Source organism: Phoenix dactylifera, unplaced genomic scaffold (assembly GCF_009389715.1).
Source record: "Phoenix dactylifera cultivar Barhee BC4 unplaced genomic scaffold, palm_55x_up_171113_PBpolish2nd_filt_p 000439F, whole genome shotgun sequence".
Lineage (NCBI taxonomy): Eukaryota > Viridiplantae > Streptophyta > Magnoliopsida > Arecales > Arecaceae > Phoenix > Phoenix dactylifera.
Genome location: NW_024067874.1, coordinates 288,385 through 304,675, shown reverse-complemented (window position 1 = coordinate 304,675; position 16,291 = coordinate 288,385). Strand labels below are relative to the sequence as shown.

General features: G+C 38.8%; 1 non-coding gene across 1 annotated transcript; it reads left to right on the top strand.

Annotated features, from left to right (window-relative positions):
- The first annotated feature begins 234 nt into the window (after nt 1–234).
- Nucleotides 235–343, top strand: LOC120106054. Its single transcript, XR_005508278.1, has one exon. It is a non-coding gene; the product is annotated as a small nucleolar RNA R71 (small nucleolar RNA).
- Nucleotides 344–16,291: the final 15,948 nt, after the last annotated feature.

Below are 16,291 nucleotides of genomic sequence, written 5' to 3'. Positions count from 1 at the left end.
TCAGTTCTGAGGTTATAAAGGCCTCCATGTACAGAGCTAGTAGGCTTAGGCAAAGACTTGTTGTTTCTATCCCCGTTATCCCAAAGTTGGGCAGTCTCAGCAAGGGAATCCAAATACTCCCATGCCTCATCAGGGTGTTTTTCTAAAAATCTACCATTGCACATGGTCTCTACAAACTGTTTCAACTGTGGAGATAAACCTTCATAAAAGAAGCTAATGGTTCTCCAAGTTTCGAATCCGTGATGAGGGCATGAGAGAAGAAGGTCTTTAAATCTTTCCCAACATTCATAAAATGTTTCATTATCTTTTTGTTGGAAATTGCTGATATGTCTTTTCAAAAAGTTGGTCCTTTGTGTGGGGAAGAACTTCTTTAAAATTCTCTCTGCATATCTTGCCAATTTCTTATTGATCTAGGTCGCAAAGAGTTCAACCATGTTTTGGCCTTATCCTTTAGAGAGAAAGGAAACAATGTCAACTTGAGGACATCCTCGGTGACATTTGGCACTCTAAATGTAATGCTCAATTCTTCAAAATCCTTTAAATGAAGATACGGACTCTCGGACTCTAACCCGTGGAACTTGGGCAGCAATTGGATTACCCCGGGTTTGATGTCAAAATGTCCTACATTATCAGGAAAAATTATGCATGAAGGCTGACTAGTCCTAGCCGGTTGTAGGTATTGTCTTAGAGTCATAACATGGGGTTCTCGTTCTCGATTGTGGTGACTCCCCGCATCTTCATTTAGATCAGCCATCTCACAAGGTGTGAGATATTGCGAAGGAATTTCAGAGGTATGTCCAAAGGGATGATCTAAAGTTGTACGACTTAATCGACCGGTGTCGTCCCTATTCCACTTTAACATGCAAAATAATTCCCTCTCTTTTTTTTTCTTTTTTTTTTAATAAAAAAATAAATATAAGTACCAACTAAAGATACCCTAAAATGACATCCTAAAACAAAAATCCTATTCACAATCAAACATGCAACAAAACATTACACCTCAATTTCTAATGTTTTTCTTAAATTTCTAGACAGCTCCTAACTGGTTTGAAGAGGGCACCTAAGCCTCCAATCCGGTCTAATGAACCGAGTTGACCAGGTAAGCTCCCAGGTAAGTGGAGGGGTCACGATGCGTTCGCAAAGGTCCCACTTAAAACCCACTTGCCTCGAACAGATGAACTGTCTCCCTTATAGGGACAAAGCTTGCCTAGACATCAACTAAGCCACAGAGCGAAATTGGTGCAACTTTCGGTGGTCTTCGTCCTATTGAGCTCGAATGTCCTTAGGGGCCAACGTCTAGTTGATTTTAGTTAAGCTTAGGATATTTATGCACTGGGGTGATTTTTGGGCTAAGGACGAGTGATGAAATCCCGACCTTATCTTTTTAAATGGGTTCTGCCCTTAGAATATTTTATGTTGATGCCTTACACTATATGCAACAATCAAGAGATTTTTTTTTAATATTTTATGACATGACATTAAATTTCATTGAATAGGTGATCAAGCAAATTATTTATTTATTATTTTTTTTAAAAAAAAAAATTTATGAGTTGAAGTCTGAAATTTGAATTCTGAAATTTGAAATTTGAAATTTTAGGTTTTCCTCTTTTTTTTATTTTTTTGAATAATCACACTTGATCTTTTCTTAAAGTTTTTTTTTTTTTTTAAATTTTCAATTAGCAACAAGGGTTAATGAGATATAATAACAATAAAATTCTGATTCTAAAAAAAAATAAATGCAGAAAATTTAAAGTAGAATGCAGCAAGGTTTCGTATTAATCGGATGGTCCTAAATATGTCAGAATGTCAATCAGACCGTTCAGATTATCTAGCAATGTGTCTTGCACTAGCTGACCAAATTTGAGTCAAATCAGACGGCTAATTTCTATGATATCATAGTTTGATGCAAACTGTGCAGGGAATTAAAAATAGTAGTAAAGATGCAATTTTTTTTTTCAAAAGAAAAATACTAACTACTAAGGTAAAAATTAAATCTAAAATTATACTAATAACTCAGCCGTTCCCCGGCAACGGCGCCAAAAACTTGGTGCTTTTGAAAAACTGTTCTCCCAAGTGCAGGAGAATCGCACAAGTAATATAACTCGGGAGTCCGAGGTCGATTCCTCAGGGAACGATCTATAGATTATTAGCGTAATTTGTAGATGTAATTTTCAGTTGATTTTCAAAATTTAAAAGCAGAGGATTAATAGATAATTAAACAATGTTCAAGAATATAGAGAAGGCTAGGGATCCGGAATCCTCCTTAACAATATTACTTTCAATAAATAAACTCGGTGATTCTTGATTAAAGATTAATAAGATAGAGTAGTTCTAATCATGGAGTATACAATCTGAAAACATGAATTCAACATCTAAGTATTTATCGTGCCGGTTACGTCTACGACAAATCAAAAATCGAAACAATCCATGCATCAATATATATATAAACCATAAAAGATCTATCAAATAAATAAATATTCAAGAATTCAAAACATACCAATAGATATAAAACAATTAGAATAAAAGATTAGAGTATACTTGATGAAAGCAACATGACAAGGATTCATCCATCACCCTTTGCCAAAAGGACTTTAGCCTTCCATTAAAAACATCAACATCCCTCCCTTACTCACTCTCTATTTTTTTTCTTCTTTTTATTTTCGGAAACAGGGCATCCCCTGTTTCCTTTCTTTTTTTTTTTCGTTTGAAACTGTTGCCCAGATAGACAACCCAAGAGGAGGGGGGGGGGGGGTGAATTGGGTTTTAAAATAATTTAGCTATTTAAAACGTTGTGGATGACTAATTAAAACTATTGCAAGTTGTTTAATTAATTGCTATGTGCTGTGAGTGATATGAGAGTAAGAGAAAGAGAGACAATCAATCACAAACACCAAGTTTTATAGTGGTTCGGAGCTAACCCTTGCTCCTACGTCCACTCCCCAAGTCTCACTTGGGAATTCACTATAACCCCTTGGATTACAGCCGGTTGTTTTCCAAGCTCACAACCAAACTTGTTGTTTTACGAGCTCACAACGAACTCGGTCGGTTTTCCCTGGCTCACCGACTAGAACCGCCCCGATTGTTTTTCCGGGATCACAATCGAACCCTTACACACGTTGGTTTTACACTCGGCTCACCAACCAACCTCAATACCCTTGATTCAATCTCCCGATTGAACCAAGTAAAGACAAGGTGAAAATAAAAGGTACAAACAGAAAACACAGCTTCTCAAAAAGCAGATAAATAACAATATAAACTGAAAAGAGGTTAGAAGCCCTCAAACACGTTTGAGTTGGAGATGAGTAGGGCTTCTTGAACTTCGAGTCTCCTCTTGAATGTATAGTCGACTTGAATGCAGGAGGAGGCTTCTTTAAATGCTGAGAAGAGGAAGTTGGATGGAGTTAATGCCGCTCTTCCCTCTTTTCCGTTGAAGAACAACTTGCAGAGATTGAATGCTTGATTACTTTGAGTGGAATCGTGGTTCTCTCTTCTTTGCTACAGTCCTCTGTGGCTATTTAAACCAACCCCCACGGAAACTAGCCGTTAGAGACCTTTTTCTGCCCGTTCTGCACACTCTGCACAGCCTGACAATATGTCCGTTGGTGGGTTGGAGTCGACTCGCGCGATCAGGAGTCGACTCGGCTGTAGCGGGAGTCGACTCATGCTTTTCTGGAGTCGACTCGGCAACTGTTTCGGATTTGAATTAAAGTAGCCTCTTCGACTGGGAGTCGACTCGTCTTGACCCGGAGTCGACTCGCCAACTTCTGGAGCTGACCTGGCTTTTTCGGAGTCGGCTCATCCCATGAAGTCCATGGATCTATTTTTGAATTTGGTCCACTCGAGTCGACTCGACAATCCTAGGAGTCGACTCGGCGCTCAGAGCCCGAACTCCCGATCTTCTGTCTTTTGGTTCGTCCAGTCTTGGAGTCGACTCGAACTTCCCTGGAGTCGACTCGGATCTCAGTTTCCGAAACTTAGTCTTCTGCCCTTTTGGTGTACCGCTGCCTTGGAGTCGACTCGAGCTTTCTTGGAGTCGACTCGGCTCTCAGACACAGCAAATTGGTCTTCTGTCTTCTTTGGGGTCACGGTGTCTCGGAGTCGACTCGTGTATTGCGGGAGTCGACTCGAATCTCAGAGTCCGAAAAACGCTCTCTGACTTTTTCTTTGTGTTCCTCTGAGAGTCGACTCTCACTTTCTTTGGAGTCGACTTGCCAACCATCGGAGTCGACTCGCGTTCCACAGGAGTCGACTCGAATCTCAGACCCGAAAACCGCTCTCTGACTTTTCTGCCTGTGTCTCCTTGGAGTCGACTCATACTACCCTGGAGTCGACTCGGTGAACATCGGAGTCGACTCGCGCACTTCAGGAGTCGACTCGCTGACAGGTTTTGAGATGTGTTCCTCTGTTCGTCTGTCTGTTCTCAGTCGGAGTCGACTCGTAAGGGTCAGGAGTCGACTCGAGCCCGTGCCAGTGAACTTGATACGCTTGGAGTCGACTCGTGATACTCTGGAGTCGACTCGAGTCTCAGACTTTGGTTCATGCTGACTTCTTAACTTATCCAAAATATTATGAACCAAGTCTAGAGACACTTAGACAAGATTTTCACTGAAACACTTAATTGAATTCATTAGTAAACAAGAGATATACTCAAATGCTTTGAGCTCATCAAAATCAAATAGGGTTTTAATCAATCACTCCACAGAAACCTCTGCAGCAGCCCGACGCCCTCCTCTGTTTCTCCTCCTCCTCCTCTTTCCCGGAATGAGCCCCCCTGTTCCTTTTTATACAATGAAAACCTCCCCAAATTTTGAATAATCTTCCAAGCAAATCAAAACGGACGCTGGAATCTGGGACTCAGATGCTGCGAAAATCGCTGGGACTCGGATGATGCGCTGGTGGGGAGGAAGATCCGGAAGCGCGTGAGAGCTGAAGATGAAGCTTGGACTGCTGGCGCTTGGGATTCGGATGACTGGATCGAACGCATGAGATGGGGCGTGGACGAGTGCTGGGATGAGCGGACGAACGGGATGAATGGGGCTGGGAGGTAATCGCGGCTGGATCCGGGCTGAGAACGGACGCGTGATGCTGGGAAGTGATCGCGGGAGGAGGTCACGGAAGAGGTGGAGGGCTGCTGGGAGGAGGCGCTGATCGCTGGCTCGGGCGGACGCTGGTCACGGGCTGGAATGCAATGAAGACGGGGTGGCTGGGAAGCTTCACGGGCGCTGGGATACGGGGTCGCAAGCGGAAGGAGGAAGCTGGGAAGCGCCTTAAACGGGCGGAAGATGAGGGCCTTGATCGCGGGATCTGGATGAGGGTTGCGGGAGATCAAATCACAGATCCATTGCGGGCTTTTGGATCCTCCCGGATGATGAAATTAGACCCTTAGTGGATCCATCTTGTGCTGCCTCCGGATGGCTGCCATGTGTCCCTCGGGTGCAAGTGTGCTTGACCAGGTTCAATTCTATTCCAGTGTAATCAGGCTTGAAGTCAACCAAATGCACATTTAAACTCTGATTTACGATAATCTGTGCCAAATAAAATATAAAATTAATGCATCCCTTTTATTATTATTTGTTAGCAATAAAATTAATTTAAGCAACGTGTATAACGCACTTTTGTGCTCTCATCAGGTTCGACCCCCTTAATCCTTGAAATCGAGACATCTCGACAATGGGAGCCCTAACCATGGCTATAAACCATCGTGAGGATCCGGGTGGAGACCTCAGCAACAAGATTCGGCGGCATTACCAGCCAAAAAGAATTTATAAAATCAGAGAAATCCAAAAAAAAACAAGGAAAAATGGAGCACTCATTCTTTTTGGCCAAATTCCGGCGATCATCGGCCGAAAACAAACCTCCAAAGGTCGCAAAAGAAGGAGAGAAGGGCTATCCAAGATTTTTCGGATTCTTGGCAGCGGCAGCGGCGCGAACAGCTACCGGCAATCAGAGAGGGATTCAAAGAAATCTGGCGATGGACTTTGATCGGATGCCTAGATTCTCTGGTGGGATCAAAGAGAATCTCAGAGGAGCTCTAAATAGAGACGGAGGAGGCCAAAATCCACCTTGGCATCAGATCCCTCCGGTGAAGTCGGAAAGAAGGAGACTCTTGATTGGAGTCTTTTTGTCGCAAGTGCTAAGCATATGCGTCGCCCCTTAGCACCTGAGCCACCCCCCTACCTTTTTTTTTGGGGCTGAAGCATGCTTCTAGCCCAATCAAATGGACATGGCCTAGCTCAGTATCAAGCTTTGAAAGGTGTGGGTATTACATTTATGTAAAGCAATCACCAATATTCCACCTTATCAAAAATATTTGGTATGCACTTCTGCTTTGATATCAACTTCAGAAGAATTTTTCAGAATTTCAGCTATGGCTTCAGTCCATTGATCAATCAATTGTTTCAAACTATGGAACCGTCCATTGATCAATCAATTGTCTCAAACTATGGCACCAATCCTACTTACCATTAGAAAGAAGAAGATTATGATGGGGAGGGAGAGTTGTTAATAATTAGAAATGAGAATGGGAGTTGAAATAGCAGCTTGCATGCTAGCTAGTTTGTTTATGAAAAACAATACTCTCTGTCTCCTCATATGAGATCAAAAAATGAAAAAAAAAGGAAGCTTGCTTGTTCCCTCATAAGAAAAAATGAGTCAAACATTCCATGAGCTTGCTTAGCAAGGGGTTTTGTGAGGGACATTAATCCATTTCCAAACATCATAATTTGTCTTTTTCCACATAGCTTTAGCCATCTAGTTATGATATGCCCACAATGTTTATCACTAGAAATGGGTCCACTTGGGGCAGGTGATTTAAGGTTGTCTTCATCAACCTTCAGCTGTTCCCAAATTGTCCAGCTTTCCAAACTAATTCACATCAGATTAAACTGATCTCACTACTAATTCTTAAACATTATCTCTCAGCTGAATGTGCTTGTCATTCTAACATGACTATTATTTGTCTTTCTCCGGCGAATGTGAAATTATCATTAGCTATATTTTGTCACATTTAAGTAAGAATGGCTACTTGTAGCTTCATATATACTATAAAATATTTTCTAATCAGGTTATGTTTTAAAAAGTTTTTTTTTTTTTTTTTTAATAACACTGGGTCAGCTCAAATAAATCGAGTCAAATCGAATCAATCCAGGAGAAGTTCAGTCCAATCTTGTGCAACCCTACCATGGTTGCTGGTCCAACATTTGGACCTGGAGTAGGATTTAGTGGGTCCAAGTATCCGAATGATGGAGTCTCTGTTCATCAATTAAGTTAATAATGCAATTTAAAAGCAGATTAACTTGAAATTGCATTGGAATTCCTGGTCACTATTTGTTCCACAAAGACTGCAAGACTGTTGAGGAATTGAGATGCATGTACGAAGAAACAATGACAATTGGTTGTGGCCTTAAGATCTTCATTAATTTATGTTATACCCTAACTCTTGAATGTTACAGTTCTCTTGTTTCTCTCATAAACAAAGAGAGAATAATGGAAAGATATAGATGTCACCATGGTTGCTTATCCTTTAATTTGATGTGGTAAGTGATTAGAGATCCAGTGAAAAAGAATTTGAGATATCAAGTGGAAAATTTTACTCCTACAATGAAAGTTTATAAATTGCATGATATTTGTAGAAAAGGTTATGCAATCTGAGTACCAGAACAATAAGCTCATATATGCCTCTCTTTTTTTCAATATCAAAATCCTTACCCCAAGCCACCTGCTTAGAATACCTTGTTTGGCTTGCTTCAATTCAAAAGCAAACTCTTACCTCCCTTTCTTACAATTTAGGACTTTCGTTAATCCTGGTAGCAAATCGAAAGAGAGTACAGGCCACCATCATGGCCACCATCTTATCATCATCATCATCATCATCATCGCTGTCATTATCTTGTGAAGTCCTTAAGTCAAGAAAATGACACATCATTTCTTGATAAGCTAGGAATCTAGTCCTCAATAGAAACCATGATGCTTTGAGCCTAAACAAATGGTAAACTCTAGAACTTAAAATTCTAGGGAAACTCTAGAACTAAAAATTCTGCTTTCCAAATACATCCTTTACCAATAACTTTTTCCTCTGCCACAAACAAACCTAGGTATGCATGGTATCTTCAAAAGAGTTCTTGCTGCTCCATGAAGGAATTATATCACAATTTGGTATCAATGGGCTCCATAGCAATTGAGAGCCTTTTGACTTCTTTTGACACAAATTCCTTTTTTTTAACTTTTCATAAGAAATTGTCATGCCATGCTTTGCCTCCACATGCATGCCCGTGCTCACCACCCAGATTTGATTTTGCAAGGACAAGAATGGGACCACCATTTGATATGTATTCATGCATTTGGGTAGGTGGAAAGTTCCTTTCAAGTCCATTATGTGGTTAGCATTGCATATGTTTTTACTCTTAAACCAAGTTCCGCTGACATTCAAATAGAAAGCGCATCCTCGAACAAGTAGTTCAATTTAATTGTTTGATCAAATCAGAGAGAATACAATTGAGAAAGCTTTCTAGCCTCATAACTTTTGACATGTCGGCAAAAGCTGCAATTCTATGCACTGACCATAATGGTGTTCAACATTAGCTCAATGACGGTCTTGACCAATGGTACTTCAAGAGATGAAATACCTAATTAATTAACTTCATGAACTGGGGACTCAAAAATGCAAGATAATGCGAGGCTTCTTTGTTATAGTTATTATCATTTGAGACCCATCCCCCAGTTCCAAACCATGGCAAAGAATGATTGAAGAAACAGTTTTGCTTGAGAAAGTGAATCTCATAGAAACAATCATGATGTGGTAGCAAGCAAGATGTAAAAACAATTGAAACAAATCATTACTAGAGAATACTCACAAAAGGACATGTCAGTGAGTCAATCTATAGAAACAAACGACCTCAAAAGTATATTGAAGTCGGGCAAGAGCTGACATCAGATGTGTTTTGTCTGATGAAACTCTACAAAAGCCATGCATTGCCAAACTAGCTCATGAGGAACCTTTTTTTTTTTTTGCCTTTTTCCTCTCTTCTTTATTTTGTTTGCAGGAGGGGATTGGCATGGACAGAGATTTTTAATCGACAAATGGCCTTAAGCTAATTAAAATAAGTTCTCTATCTCGAGTGAACCATTACACTAATATGTGCATCTAAAGAACACAGCATCCACCTCACATCCCCATCATGTATGCCTTTTGTTACTCCCTTTCTTTGGGTGACTTGAGAGACAATCGTATTTGACATAATTGGGTCAAGCCAACTTTATGAGATTCAATTTTGCCAGATGTTATGAGCTTTTCCCACGTTCTCAAAAAGTAGATATCATGAACTGCCATCTTTTTTAGAACCACTAATAACCATTGGATGCATGGCTAAACAATAGGTAAAGTTGATAATATCCGTTTTTGAAATTGCAATGGTTGAGAATCTCCTTCTCTTGCACAAAAATAATATCCGTTTAAACTAAGAATCAATTATTTTCAAGTTCATCACAAAAACGACCGTTAACTTACCTAGCGCTAGTGCTGCTACTACTAATAATAAAACCAAAACTACTAGTAAAACTACTATGACCAGTGATCTTCCTATTAATACTGCTATAATTTTTTTTGATCAGAATCCAAATACCATCTTTACCAGTACCAGTATTCTTTTTCAGTGGTGGGCACCATGCAAAGGCTGAGCAGTACTGTGTGTGGAGCCATAGTTCAAATTTCAAAAGTATGAGGGGTTGGAGAAAGGGAAATATAAACAAGATCCACTACAGTTCTTGATAAGTGACAGCACCAATCTTTGGCATCATCCTCTTGCTTTTCTCCCCCTCCTTCCCCTCCCCATCCTTCTCCTCTCCATTTCTTTCACAACTTTTCATGTTCCAAGTTAGTAGGGCACCTAGAAGAAAAAAGATCACTTTCTCTGGCTAAAACAGTACAATGAAACATTTTGCTATTCTTCAATACTAGCGTACATTCACTCATATAATTGCAAAGATTGAGGGACCGCATTGAAGTGTCCAGGTAAGAGAGGTGGTCCTATCAATCGCTTCAAACCTCTAGCTAAATATTACACATGTACACATGTGCCCATGAAGGCTTGATTACTCTGTGACCTAATTATAGCTTCCAAATTCTCATCGCATACTTACTTCGTTGAGAAGATTTAGTGTGATATAAAGAGAACCTATGCTATTCTAATTGCTTGCTGGCTTTTCTAGCAACTGACGTGTAGTCTGTCACCATGTCAAATAAAAGCTTCTTCTTGATGGTTATGAGTACTTGATGTTGATAGCTACCAAATGGCTGGGCTTCAAGATCTTGGAACCTTTTGTAGTTGGTTAGAAGTGTTTCCCTTTAATGGTTTGTAAAAGAGCCCCATTGATCAAGTTAAGAAGAAAGCCCATGAACCTAATAGAATTTTATTATATATATCTAACGATTTCATGGAATAGTATTTTCTATTGTTATTTTATCAAGTTAATATGATCAAATTTTCATTATTTTTTTGAAGGAAACGGAGGCAGAGCGACCTAACTTTATTCAAAGGAAAAGAAAGAATTAAATAGGTGGAAAGAAATAAAAAGAATGTAGAAGAAGGATTAGAGAAGTATTAAACCAATGGGGAAGAATAATTTAGGTAACCACTATTTCTAATGTATGATTAACTTTAAAGAAATGTAGAATTGTTTTTGGTTGCACAAGATTAACCAGTCCTTCAAATAAAAGGTTCAGTATTCTATCATCATCAGTAGTCCAATTCATAAAAGCTCTTTAACTTTTCTCTCTTTCCAACCTGTCAAAAGGAAGGCTGCACAACATAATTGATTGATCGCCACCCAGATATGAGTTTTCGATGAAGTCCAGACAGTGGAAAGGAATACGGCAAGCTATGAAAGTTATAATTGTTAGAACTTTATTCCATAGGTGTCTGAGTGAAATCATATTTGAAGAGCAGATGGTCCAAAGATTCTTCTATAGTTCCATTGTGATGCAATCGTGACCTTTTTTCCTACAATTTTGATAAAGAGCAGGATAACTATGACATAAAGGATTGCCGTCCATCTTAACATCTTCCCAAAAGTTGATATCATGAGCATTCTGAAATGACGGTAAGGTAGGATGCATGGTATGCCGTATATCACCAAAAAGCATACCATACCACCAAAAAATTCTGTACGATATCGTACCGATACTGTGCTAATGTGCCATCGATATAGGGTCCAATATCGAAACGGCAAACTTTAGTAGGATATTTAGAACAATATACAACTCTGAGGTCTCCAGTGTGGCGCTAATTTAATTTTTCTATGATAAGCCCAAAAAATCTCATTTCCCTAAAGATCTCTATTATTTTTCATGAGTTTGAGACGTTTTAACCGAAGTCTTCCTTTGATTTTGCTCTTACATACTAATTTTCAGTTGACCAATCATGCGACGCTCTTTCTGCAGGAAAGCTCTTTTGTATTTGTTTACTCTCTTGGTTAGGTGAAATAGTCTACCAGTTAACATGCCGACGTGCATGGAACAAAAATCTCTAAATGTCTTGTATACGTACTACGCTTATCCCTTCACATGCAAACCATTAGTCTCTTAATGTAATAATAAATCATGGGATTAGTATTTAAAATCAGTTCATAGAATTTGAGAATGTAATCCACATGGCATAATCTTTTACATCATCTTTACATCACTCGGGATATATCAATACTTCAAATTCAAGGAGGAGATAGAAGTATTATTTATCAGTGGCTAAGATTTCAGTCATTGATAATGTGGATAAAATTTGTCTACTTGAATCAGATTTCGAAGTCGCAATCAAGGTCATACGGAGCTGAGGAAAATTGCAATGGTGCATGTGAAAATTGAAGGCTTCTTGGTGATAGACAAGTTCCTATCTAGGTCAATTTTGTTGTTATTATCAAAGGTTTAGTCTATTGATGCTGACTGAGCACGACATGCCACCGATATGGCCAGCTCACATCGCCGACGGCATTAGTACAATTTTGGTTGTGTATGTTCATACTTCATGAACTAGATGAATGGTGTGATTTTACAACAAGAGTTAACGCAATCATAAGTTAATGTATACTGTTGATATATGACAAGCTAACATATATTTTCTCTTGTTCTCTAAAATTCTGCTAGATACTGAAGTTGTCATATATAGTTGTCTAAAATTCTAGTATACATGGTTCTCTCGATGTCAATGAGCTTTTAATAGACAAAGTTCTTTTAAATCAACTGGACCAAAGTTGATTGGGTTAAAAATATGATGCTGTGGAAGTCTCGTGCTCTTATTCGTAACTTTATGGTATGACTAATTGTGTAGGATTGGACAATACGGTAACCTTCAAGAGAAATGAATATCAATCTTCAGTTTGCACTTGTGCAAGCTAATAGCAACTTTAGAAGGGTTATAAAAGTGTGATCAAATCTAAATCATCTAATTTAGAAAATCTAAACTTGAAATCTGCATTCACTGAAATTGAAATTTGCCACAAAAAAGGAATTTTTTGAAAAATAAAAATTAATGAGACAGCATAAATTCTCTCTGGAAAAAATATTTACTATGCAGCAAGTAACAGTTGAATCTCCATGAGGCTCGTGAATCCAGACTTTACTACCAAAATATTATCAGATTGATTTTTATAAATGAACAAAAAGAAATCAGTGATAATCAACTTATCCCCTTAAAACTCATGGCAAGGCATGACACCTCCAAATTGGAAGTCAGGCATCTTTAGTCAAATTAATATTTGTATGCTTAAAAACCTCATTTAAACAAGCGTGAATTTTGTCATCTGATTTTCAAACTGCTCACACCACTACAAAAAGAAAACCTTTTTTTCCTTTCTAATCAAACAAAAAACCCGCATACATGTCTTGCCTTTGAATCTTAGAAAAACAAACATTCAATATATAGCTGACAAAAATGATTGTTTCTTTTCCTCCCTCAGCATCGATTCGCCAGCACGCTCAAATATCTTTCCATATGGTCCAATATGGAGATATTTCTCTAACTCCAAATTTCATTTGCAATGCATGCTTGCTCCCTGTAGGAGACTTAGTAGTTCCCTCACCGCGCATATTTAAAATCACCTAGCACACAATTAATATCTCCTAGAACACAGTTAATATCTCTCAGAACTTAATAGCTACATGTACATAACTAATATGCCCCAGTACACAGTTACTAGATATGTGTACATACTTAATATACCACAATACATAGTTAATAGAACACAATACACAGCTAATATACCATAGTATATAGTTATTAGATATGTGTACACACTTAATATGCCATAGTACACAATTAATATTACCACTGTACATACTTAATATACACAATACATACTTGTCATACCAGTACATGGTTAATAGATACTTGTACAGAGTTAATACACTACAAGAGAAAGGATATCTCCCGGCGCTTTTTTTTGTCTTTACCGACGCTTTAAAGCGTCGGTACATTTCCTTCCCACGCCCCCTAAAGCGTGGGTAAGGCGTCGGGCAGGCGGGCGTGGGCTCGGTTTAGGCCGACGCGTGAAGAAAGCGTCGTCGGTCTATGCCGACGCTTTTAAGCGTCGGCGAAGGTGGCCTATGCCGACGTTTTTAAGCGTCGTTAACTATGCAGTTAGCCGACGCTTTTAAGCGTCGGCAAACTTGGACCAACCTTGGCACTGTTGGACTACACAGACGCTTTAAAGCGTCATTAAAGGCGTGCCATTTTTTGCCAGTGTTGTGCCGGTCGCTTTTGCCGACGCTTAAAAGCGTCGGCAAATGAATTTTTTTTTAAAAAAAAATTATAAAAGTAATTTTTAATACCCTGTACACATTAAATTCTAACAAAACAAATACACTAAATCACATATATAACAAAATACACGTCACAAACAAGAACTTTGATTACATTCATATTATAATATTTGATTACATTGTACTTCAAAAACATTCTAAAAATATACATCTCAAATTCCTAAGTACACAATCTACGATATGTATCAAGGATCGACGGCATCATCATCTCTACGAGTAGATGAAGTATCATCAACCTACAAGAAAAAAAAAATATTTTAGAAACTAAAAATATGAAAGTCATCACGCTCATACAAGAATACATTATAATTACATAAAATATTCAAATAGATTTAGTTATGTACCGGAGGAGCAAATCTCTGCAAAAAGGATGAAATATGGTCAAGCTGATCCTGCAAAGATTGTATCTTCAACTCTTGGCTTTGCTTCAACTCCGCCATATCAGTCATATGTCTCTGCCTCATCTCCTCTATCTTTGTCTCATATGACTGCTTTATTTGTGCCATCTCCGTCTTCAAACTACAAACTTCTGCAGTGCTAGTACCTTGTCTTGCATCTTGGGTATATCGGCTCACTACAGATAGCTGAGTGGGAGTAACTCCGACACCGTAACCCCTCACGCGACCATAACGTTCTGGGCCCATCAATTCGGCATAGACCTGAGCCTCGACGCGACTGGCCGCGTCGGATGATGATGACTCCCCGACGCGCTCTGAAATAAGATTTGTAGCTCTTTCCTATATCTCTCTCTCAAAAAAAAACAGTCACATTAATATTTTAAGAGAAGTAAAATTAATAAAAAAATTATGATCAAATAAAAAATGAATACATACAACTATATCTCTCGACTCGTCCCGTACAAAGCTGCCATCTCGGTGAGTGTGGGTCATCTTATAAAACTCTACCTCACCAGGCTCCCTTCCATGCTCTACTATCTACATATACGGAAAATATATTGGCAAACTATATATCATGATATGTGCTATATATTAGTAGAGTTTCAAATAGTTTCAAAAAAACTTACGAATTTATTTCTACGTCTCGCATAACTCTTCGAGCCTGAAGTATGAGGAACTGCTTGAGATGCTCGTGCAGCTCTACCAATATTAGAATATGTCTGCCAAAATAAAATCACAAAGTATAATATTATTCAATATATATATTTGCAATCTATATTAATAATAAAGATAATATAAGATATTGAAATAATATACGTGACCTGTCCTTTTTCAGAAAACCAGTAGTGAACAAGCTCCCTCCACTGCTGAGGGTATACATCAGGAGGAGTCACACGAGCAACCTCCTCCTCTGTCATACCCTCGCGCTTGAAGTCCGCCTTCAATTTTGCTTTATATTCTTTCCATTTGCGGTTGAGGGACTTTAGCACCCAATCATGGCTCTCTGGAGGAAGTACAAACTTACCCTACAACAAGATACAGAATGTTATAATAATATTAAACCTCAAAAGTAAAATTATGGTAGTAAGCAAATTAACATACAGAAGGTGTCAAATTAAAAAGAACAAATTTAATTCATTACCTGTATGAGTCTAAGAAGCTCAACCTTATACGAAGGAAGTATGTCATTCCACTTCGTATAGTTGAGCGGACACAGCTGACCCTTGCGTGCAACCGATCCTAAAAAGCTTGATAGAAGACTTCCAGCTTTATTGATGGGCTGCCCCAATTCGTTGCATCGGATGATGATCTTCTCACCCGAAGGAAGCTTCCACACATCCTTTGCTTGAGTGGGTCCCCGTCTCGTCCTCACTGTCCCTTGTCCATCTATTCAAATTAAATAAAATGTTTTAAAAAGTTGAAGACAAATATGAACATAAAATTTGAACTTTAAATCGAATTACCCTAGATCCGGAGCTCATCCTCCAGACAATCAGCAGGAGGCTCGCGCTGAGATCCTAACTCGTGCTGCTGGGACTGCAGGGACTGATCAGAAGTAGATCCCACCTGAGAATGCTGGAACTCCACATCTCTAAATCGTCTCCCACGGGGCATATTGTTACCTGGTATGCACAAAAAAGAATCAATATTTGGTTAAATGATAAATATTGCACAAAATTAACCTTTTGAGGCTTGAAGGCTCACAGCAGTTGCTATGATACCGAGGAAACCTGCACCAAACTGAACAAGATCAAGGTCAAAACTGGATGCAACATATTAATTAACAACCAAAAAGAATGATAGCTTGGATGCAATAGCCAAAACCATCTTAGTAATTTATTTTCAACTAAAATAATTGCTAGGCTTTCTCTAATGTATTCTAGCATAACGTATGACAATGAACGGGTGGTTCATTCTGGCCTTTATCTTGTAAAAAGTATCAGTTAAGTTCATTTTTCTTTCTTAGCAGAATTTCTCACTTCTCCTACCTCCAACCAGATTTGCACATTTTGTGATAGAAACTCCACTAAAACAACAGAGGTGAGGAAAGCCAACTTCTAGAAAGACTAAAACCCATTATCTAGAG